This window comes from Condylura cristata, unplaced genomic scaffold (assembly GCF_000260355.1).
Source record: "Condylura cristata isolate star-nosed mole 26May11 unplaced genomic scaffold, ConCri1.0 scaffold00017, whole genome shotgun sequence".
Taxonomy (NCBI): Eukaryota; Metazoa; Chordata; class Mammalia; order Eulipotyphla; family Talpidae; genus Condylura; species Condylura cristata.
This window is the reverse complement of record NW_004567118.1, coordinates 7,622,204-7,630,522: the sequence shown is the minus strand read 5'-3', so window position 1 is coordinate 7,630,522 and position 8,319 is coordinate 7,622,204.

Here is an 8,319-nt window from a genome sequence, read left to right as displayed (position 1 = left end):
TGTTTTAGATGTTGACTCATGTTTACATGCCTGGAATAAATTCTTCTTAGTCATGGTATTTAAAATATCTAGATTTCAACAACAACAAAAAAAAACAGAAAGCATTAAAAGAAGCAGAAAATGTGTTCTGTTCACAGGAAAGCCTCGAGGGCACGGGTGAGTGCCGCAACCCGCCAGCAGCGCTGTGCCCAGCAAGCGCAGGACGCTAGCAGGCAAGGTCTTTGCTGGGTTTTGCTGAGATTAACGGCCTGGATGAAGTTTGCTGACATTTATATTTGTCCTGTGTGCTGAATTTGCAAGGTAGATGAGCAAGACACACTTTGCCTTTGGCTAGAACATCAGCGTCCTTTGCCTTGGAGATTTGTTAAAGTCTTGATAGAAATCCAGATGACTATTTGGAAACCCCATTTTTCAAATGAGAATCCCTAAGCGCTAAGGGGAGCGCTCTTGGTGACTGTAAATGGCACGGCTAGTGGTAAGATGTCACAAAATCAGCCCCCGCTGTCAGAGGCCACGGTGTCTGTTATCAGAAGGTCCCCTTTTGTTGTCCCACAGGACGTGTTAGTAGTAGCCTCTGAATCGGACATGTAGCCCCAGGCAGTTTCACAGGGCAGCCAAGGGAAGCCCAGGGCAGCCAAGGGAAGCCCGTGCCATCCAGCTCATGGGCGTGATCTGCCCAAGCACACTCAGCAGCCTGCTTCTCGCTGAGGCTTTCTCACTGGTGTCTTTCTGGGTGGTGAAACTCCTTTGGGTGCCTTGGTTTATGGGCCTGTTTCATCCCAGACTTCTGAGATTGTTTATAGGCAGCTTCATAGCCTTCTTCATTGCACTTAAATCCAAGTTCTTTTCTGAAAACCATGCAATCCTCTCTTTTGGTTATTCACCTCCTGGTCCCATTGTAAGTGTCCTTCTATCCTGCATGAAAATAACACAGCCAGCCTTTTATTTCCCGGTGATGTTACTGGCATTGTGATGCCATCATCCTCATTTTCACTACCTGTGTTCTTGGGAAATTTGGTCACAATATTCACGCTGTGAAAAATCAGTCCAGCACTATCTTAGTCCACAGGTTCAATCAAAGGCGAGGTGCTAGGGCTCAATGACAAATCACTTAAGTGCTGTCCCTTGGAGTGATGCAATAATGATGCTCCATTAGTGTGGCTCTGTCACGGCTGACAATGTCAGCAGTCCTATACATGTTTGATTTACACCTAATTACACCTAGAATTACGCCTGAGTCTTTTTCTTTCTGGAGCAATTGTAAAGGGATTATATATTTATATACATTTTTTAAATGTATTTATTTACTTATGCATACAGAACTGGGGTGTAGGCCAGAGGCCCAGGGGCGGTGAGAGCCTTCAACAGAGACAGAGTGGGGAGCAGAACAGGCAGATCGACGAAGTACACTGCTGAGGGGAGCAGCGGGCGGGTCAGGAGAGGTCTGCCACGCCATGTGGTCATCTCCGGGGCAGGCGGGAATCGAACTCATGCAGAAGTGGCTTTAGATTCTCAGTGCTGTGCTTTAACCCGCTGCACCACCAGGGAGGGCCCGGAGTTATATTTTAAATTTTGGTTTTCACAGGTTCATAGCTAATATATATGCCATTGACTTTCATATGCTGATCTTATATTCTGCAAACTTGCGGAATTTATTTATCAGTTCTATGAATTATTTTGTAGATCCCATCAGATTTGCTTTGTAGATCACACTATTTCCAGTAAAACAGGTTTGTTTGTTTTCTTTCTAATCTGTACTCATTTTAATCCCTTTTCTGGTCTTACTGAGCTGGCTAGAACTTCCAGAATTGTTTTTAATAACAGTGATAGAGGATGTCTCCTTGTTTTGCTCAGTTCTTGGGAGTAAGACATTCAGTCTTTCAACATCATGAAAGATTTATGATGTCAGCTACAGGTATTTTGTAAATATTCTTTATTAAGTTGAGAAAATTCTACTCCTAGTTCCTAAGAATTTTCATCATGAAAATGTGTTGAATTTTGTCAAATGCTTTTTTCTGTATCAATCGATATGATTGTGTGATTTTTTCTTCTTTAGGCAATTAGTGTAGTGGATTACATTCACTGTTGTTTTAGATGTTGACTCATGTTTACATGCCTGGAATAAATTCTTCTTAGTCATGGTATTTAAAATATCTAGATTTCAACAACAACAAAAAAAAACAGAAAGCATTAAAAGAAGCAGAAAATGTGTTCTGTTCACAGGAAAAGAAATAGGTAAAAACCATCCCTGAGGAAGGCCAGACATTGCACTTACTAGATAAAGACTAACATAGATGTTTCTTAAATACACTGAAAACTACTGTCTCTGGTGAATCCTCTCACCGCCCCTGCACCTCTGGCCTGTACCCTAGTTCTGTATGCAGAAATAAATCTTTAAAAAAAATAGAATGCTGATTTGACAAACTCGAAAAGATCCACACTGAGACACATTTTCATGAAAAACAAGTCACACTCTCACTCTTCCAATGATAGTTGTGCGAGTGTTCCTCATCTCATGTCCTCGCAATATCTGATGGGGCCTGCATACCTCCCCACCCCCCTACATCATCCCTCTAACTTCATCTTCTGGCATTTTGCTCCACTCTCTCTCTAGCCATGATGACTTCCTTACTGTTCTCACCTTCCAGCCTTATTCCGTGTCAGAACATTATCCCACTTTAGAATCGCACCAATTCTCCCTCTTTCTGGAACCTTCTTCCATAGATAGCCTCACAGGCCACTCCCCCCTTCAGGTTTTGCTCACAGGTTACCGTCTCAATAAATTCTCCCCTGACCACCCCCTTGCCTCTCCAATCTCATTACCCTGCTCTACTTTTCAACTATTCTAGAGCCCTAAAACATAACCGATATTGATCATGAATCTTGCTTTATGTCTGAACTTTCGACCAGCTCCGTGAGGTCAGGAGTCTTTCTGTTCATGCTAAATGTCAAGAACATGTCATGCCTGACTTATCACAGACACATAATGAACATATGTTGAATGATTAATGTGCTTTATTTTAGTTAGATTTAATTTTTCAAAATATGTGTCTATATTTTTAATTTATATAAATGCATTGTGGGACATACTTCATTCTCTCTCTCACTTACATTGCCCTTCAGAAATATGTTTCTGCATTCGGTTACTGCTGTGTTGGATGCCCTGTGTGTGCCCGCCTTATTTGGCCTCCCCATCTCCTTCAGCTGGGCTCCTTCCCTGCTGCCATTGTTACAGGGCAACCCAATGTGAGCTGGGTGCTGTCTGTGGGTCCTCACCCACGTGCTTAAAATTCAACTGTACTGCAGGCACACACCCAAGGGTCAATAATGGGTTTATTTACAAAGGGGTAAGGAAAAGGTACAAACCAGGGAAAGAGAGAGATACAAGTTAACTGGAACATCCTACCAGCTCTGCTGACTTGGACTCCAATACGCTCATCAAGAGCCAAACAGCCAGCCAACAGTCACTCCGTACAGAGAGTGCCCCGAGGTCCAGAGAGCCACATGGTCCAGAGAGAGCCAGATGGTCCTGAGAGAGAGAGAGCGCATCTCACATTGCTCCCTTATATCTCCCCCAAAGCCCCAAAATGCCTGTTTAACTGTGCCTTTGGGTCCTCAAAGTTCTCTCCTTGGTATTGCTGAGAGTTGTAGTTTCCAATCACTGGAGTAGGGGGTGGAGTCCACAGAACTCTGCAGAGTTCTTTTAGGACATCCTTTCCCCTAACACCATGAGTAACACCCAGTGGACACGATTCCCCCGTGTTCAGGCTCTGTCAGAGGCAGAGCTGCTGGGTCACGGCACATACCTGTAGCAGGGAGCTCAGAAATAGGCATCTTCCAGCCAATACTTACAGTTTTGAAATGTTTGCCGTTCCGTCATGAAGAGCTACTTCACGGGTGTTTTAAAGTGTATGTCTCTAGTTACTGGTGACTTAGAGCTTCGTTCTGTATGCATGCACAGGGCTCCTCCTGTGTAAACTGTCTTTTGTCCTTATTTTAACTGCTATCTTTTTCTTTACTGATTTGTGATTTTCTTCATATTATAGAGCCCTTTAGACTTTCAGACCATTTCTTTGCACCTGTTGAAGTGATCCGAAAACGGTGGTCCAGTTAGGGAGGGCTTGCCTGATGAATATATGTGCTGCATCTTTTTTTTTTTTTTAACTCTCTTGGCCTCATTTTTTAAAAAAAGATTTATTTATTTAGCATACAAGAGCTGGGGTGTAGGCCAGTAATGCAGGGAGGTGAGAGGATTCACCAGAGACAGAGTGGGGAGAACACACGGATCCATGCGGCTGAGGGGAACAAGCTTGTGGGTCAGCTCCATGGCCTGGGATCCAACTCATGCTGCAGTGGCTGTGGAGAGCTTCGGGTGCTGAGACTTAACCCCTTGTGCCACAAGGGAGGCCCAGTATCATTTACTTATTTTTAGCAGACTTTATCTTTAGAACAGTTTTAGTTTACAGAGAAGTTGAGCAGCTAGTAGTTTTTAACTGTTCTCTCATGTCCAACACAAGTATCCTGTTTTGAACATCCTGCATTAGATATAGCATAAATCCCTATGTGTCCTTATTGATTTTTCCACCTGCTAGGTGCATTAATATGAGTGAAGGTGTGATGAAGTCTCTGCTTCTAATTAGGGGTTTCTCTATTTCTCCTTGTTTGACAGATTTTTGCCTCGTGTATTTTGATACTATACATTCTATATGTCAGGGGTTATTGTTAATTTATATTCATCTATAGCTCCTTGTTAATCTCTCTTCTGATATTTTTTGTCTGAAGTGAATATAGCTAATCCAGCTTTCTTTTTATCAGTGGTAGCTGGAATATCTTTTTTAATCTGCTGCATTTTTATGTTTGAATTGTGTTTCTCATCAACAACCTACTGTTGGATTGGGGTTTTATCCAGACAGATGTTGAGAAGCATCTGTCTCTAATTGATACATTTATACCATTCATCTTTATATAGTTATTGATATAGTTGAATTGCTATTTACCACGTGTAGCTGTTTTCTACTGAGTAATTTTTCTGTTTCTTCCTCTCTTTTTTAAAACCTACCCCTTTCTTCTACTGCCTCTGACGTTAGCTGATCATTTCATGATTCCACTTTTCACTTCCCTCTTAGCATTCCAATTATATTTCTTTAAAGTACTTGTGGTGGTTGCACTACAGTTTATGATACACATTTAAACTAATTTAAGTCCATGTTTAAAAAATACTTTTCTGCTTCACAGCTAGTACAGGTACCTTTAACAGAATATTCTCCCCCTGTACTTTATAACTTCACTCTAATTCATTTAATTTATCTATAAACTATTATTGCTATTATTATATAGAAAGTTTTCTATTAGAACAATTAAAAAGAAAAATAAAATAAAAACATTTTATTTCACTTTCATTAATTCCACCTCTGATGTGCTGCCTTTCTTTATATAAAACAGGTTTTGACCTATATCATTTTCCTTCTCACTGAAGAGCTCCTTTTTTTTTAAGATTTATTGATTTATGCATACAAGAGCTGGGGTACACACCAGAGGTGCAAGGATTCACCAGAAACAGAGTGGGGAGCAGAACAGGCAGATCTACTGAAATACACTGTTGGGGGTGGGGGATCAGTGGGCCAGGTAGGAAAGATCTGCTGCGCCATGTGGGTCAGCTCCCTGCCTGGGGATCGAACTCATGCTGCAATGGCCGTGGATAACTTCATAGTGCTGTGCTTTAACCCTGCACCACCAGGGGGGGCCTGAAGAACTCCTTTTAACATTTCTTCCAAGGCAGGTCTACTAGCTAGCAACAAATTCTCCTGGTTTTTGTTTGTTTGTCTGGAAAATCTCTGTTCATTTTGAAGGATAATTTCACTGGACACAGAACCTATGTAGGTTTTCTTCTTTCAGTACTTTAAAGATTTCTCTACACTCCATTCTTGCTTGCATGGTTTCTGAGAATGTAGTTATTATATTTGTTATTTTATAAATAAGGTGGATTTCCCCACTCTGGCTTCATTCAATCTTTTCTTCTCTTCTTCTGGTTTTCTGCAGCTTGAATAAATTCCTACCTCCAACTCTTTGACCCCAAGACCACCCACTCCGTGATCCCCTTGCTGCCTCCCTCTGATCTCGTGAGGCTGTCCAGACTGGACCATCCTCCACTTCCTCACAATCACATATTCTTTCTTCCTTCCTCACTTGCCTTCGCCTCTCCTAGAAACCGTTGCTAATGTCCCTTTCTCCACTGCTTGTGAAGCTGGCTTCCATCCTGGCCAACCCCACTGTTTGCCTCAGGAGGCCGCTGAGCCTAGCTAGAGAGCAGCCCACTACCTGGGGTAACCCCATCATGATTCCTGCAGTCAGTGCAACCTCAGGGTCTCTCACCACACAGCACTCGCCATGTGCCAAGTGGTGCTCCCCAAAACTCTTCCAGGCCTCTGGCCAGTCCTCCAGGGTAGCAGCCCACTTAAGATCTGCTTTCCTGCCTGCCCGCTCCCCTGCAATCTGTCATCGCCCCTCTCCCTGGCTATGCATTTCACAATTAACTTTGTATAAACACCAGTACAAGAAACGTCCACTGTCTTAAACAAGTCATTTTATTCTGAAATGTTTCATCCAGAAAAGTACAGAGAATAGTGTAGCAAAAACCCAGCAGTCTGGTACCCAAAGCTGTCAAATTACCAGCCGACCTCAAAGCTGCACGTGTCACCTTACTGAGCTGAAGAAACAGACTGCCTGGCCTTGAAACTCGAACCCACCTCTTACTTAGTCTCTCTGTGCCTCGGTTTCCCCCCCTGCCAAAACCAAAAGTGAGAGTCCCTCTCTCAGAGAGCGGTGAGGAGTGAATGAACTCAAGCATGTAGGTTTGAGCAGCGCCTGGCACATGATGAGTGCTCAGTTCTGATCGGCTCATCTGTCCTCTCCCTTAGTGCAAGAGAGAATCTGCTATAAGGCTGCCCTTTGGAGCAGTTCCAGATCCTTCCCTTCCCACCTACTCAAGGATGGCCCTGTTGATTAACCCCCCCTTGCCTGGCTGCTGTAACTGACATCTAAACAGCCTTGCTCCCAACTAAAACACACTGGCACACACCCTCCCCTATGCCAACGCCCTCCAGCTACCACCCTCCTGCAGCTCCTCTCCTCCACAGGCAAACTTCACACAGAGTTGCCTGCACTTGTTTTCACCATTTCCTCCCCTCCCACTCATCCCTCAGTCAGTTGTAAACAGCCTTCCAGCTTCTCCTCCCCTGAACCCTCTTCCTGATATCACTAACTGCCTCCCCCAGTCGCCATTCAGCGGATATATCTCCCTGCTGTCCTGCCCAGCCTGGGTGTCCACAGCAGGATTTGACCTTGTTAACCACTTCCTCTTCCTTGAAACACCCCCCCTTCCCTCCAACTTAGGGCCACTGTCTTGGGCTCTCGCCTCTCCATCACTCTCTTACAAGGCTGCCCTCCTCCCCTCCCCTCAGCCTTCTCCCTTCTCCCTCCCCTTCCTGGACCATCTTCTCCACCCCTGAGGCTTGTACCACAAGGTATCACAGGCCCCAATTTCCATTTCGGGTCCCAGCTTCCTTCCTGAGCTTTTAGACCTCTGTAGCCGTCCACCTTCTGAACAGCTCCTCCCTAGCCGTCCACCTTCTGAACAGCTCCTCCCAGCCATCTCAGACACTCAGACTCAACAGAATCAACACGGAGCTAACAGCACAACCATTTCGGAGAGTAACTTGGCAGGATGTACACCCCATGGCCCATGATTGCACTCTTAGGTACTCCACAGCCACGTGTACATGTGTTTTGCTATCCAAAAAAGCCCCCAAATGGACACTAGCCAAATGCCCATCCACTGTAAAAATAAATGGTGGTATAATATTTATCAATCGTAATGAAAAAGAATGATCTACAATACATCCAACAGCATGGATGAAGTTCACAAGCATAAAGTTGAGCAAAAGAATCCAGACATGAAAGAATATATTATTCTATCCTGTTTTTATAAAGCCAGAAGTACACAAGATTGACCTGTAGTGCCAGGATGTTGAGACGGTGTTACCCTGGAGGGAGGTTCTGAGGACTGCGACACTGTTACCCACCTGGGTGTCAACTGCAGTTGTGTTTGGCTTGTGCAGTGTCACTGGTTACGATTTGTGCACTTTTCTGCACATCTGTTATGGCCCAAAGACAAGTCAACCAAACAACACAGAACACATCCTCGTCGGCAAGGACCCTTTCTCTCTAGTGCTCTCTCTCAGAGTGGCCCCCAACTCCCTGTTCAGCTGCCCAAGGCAGCAGACCCGGGTTATTCCCCCACTCTCCTGTCCTGTCACTAAT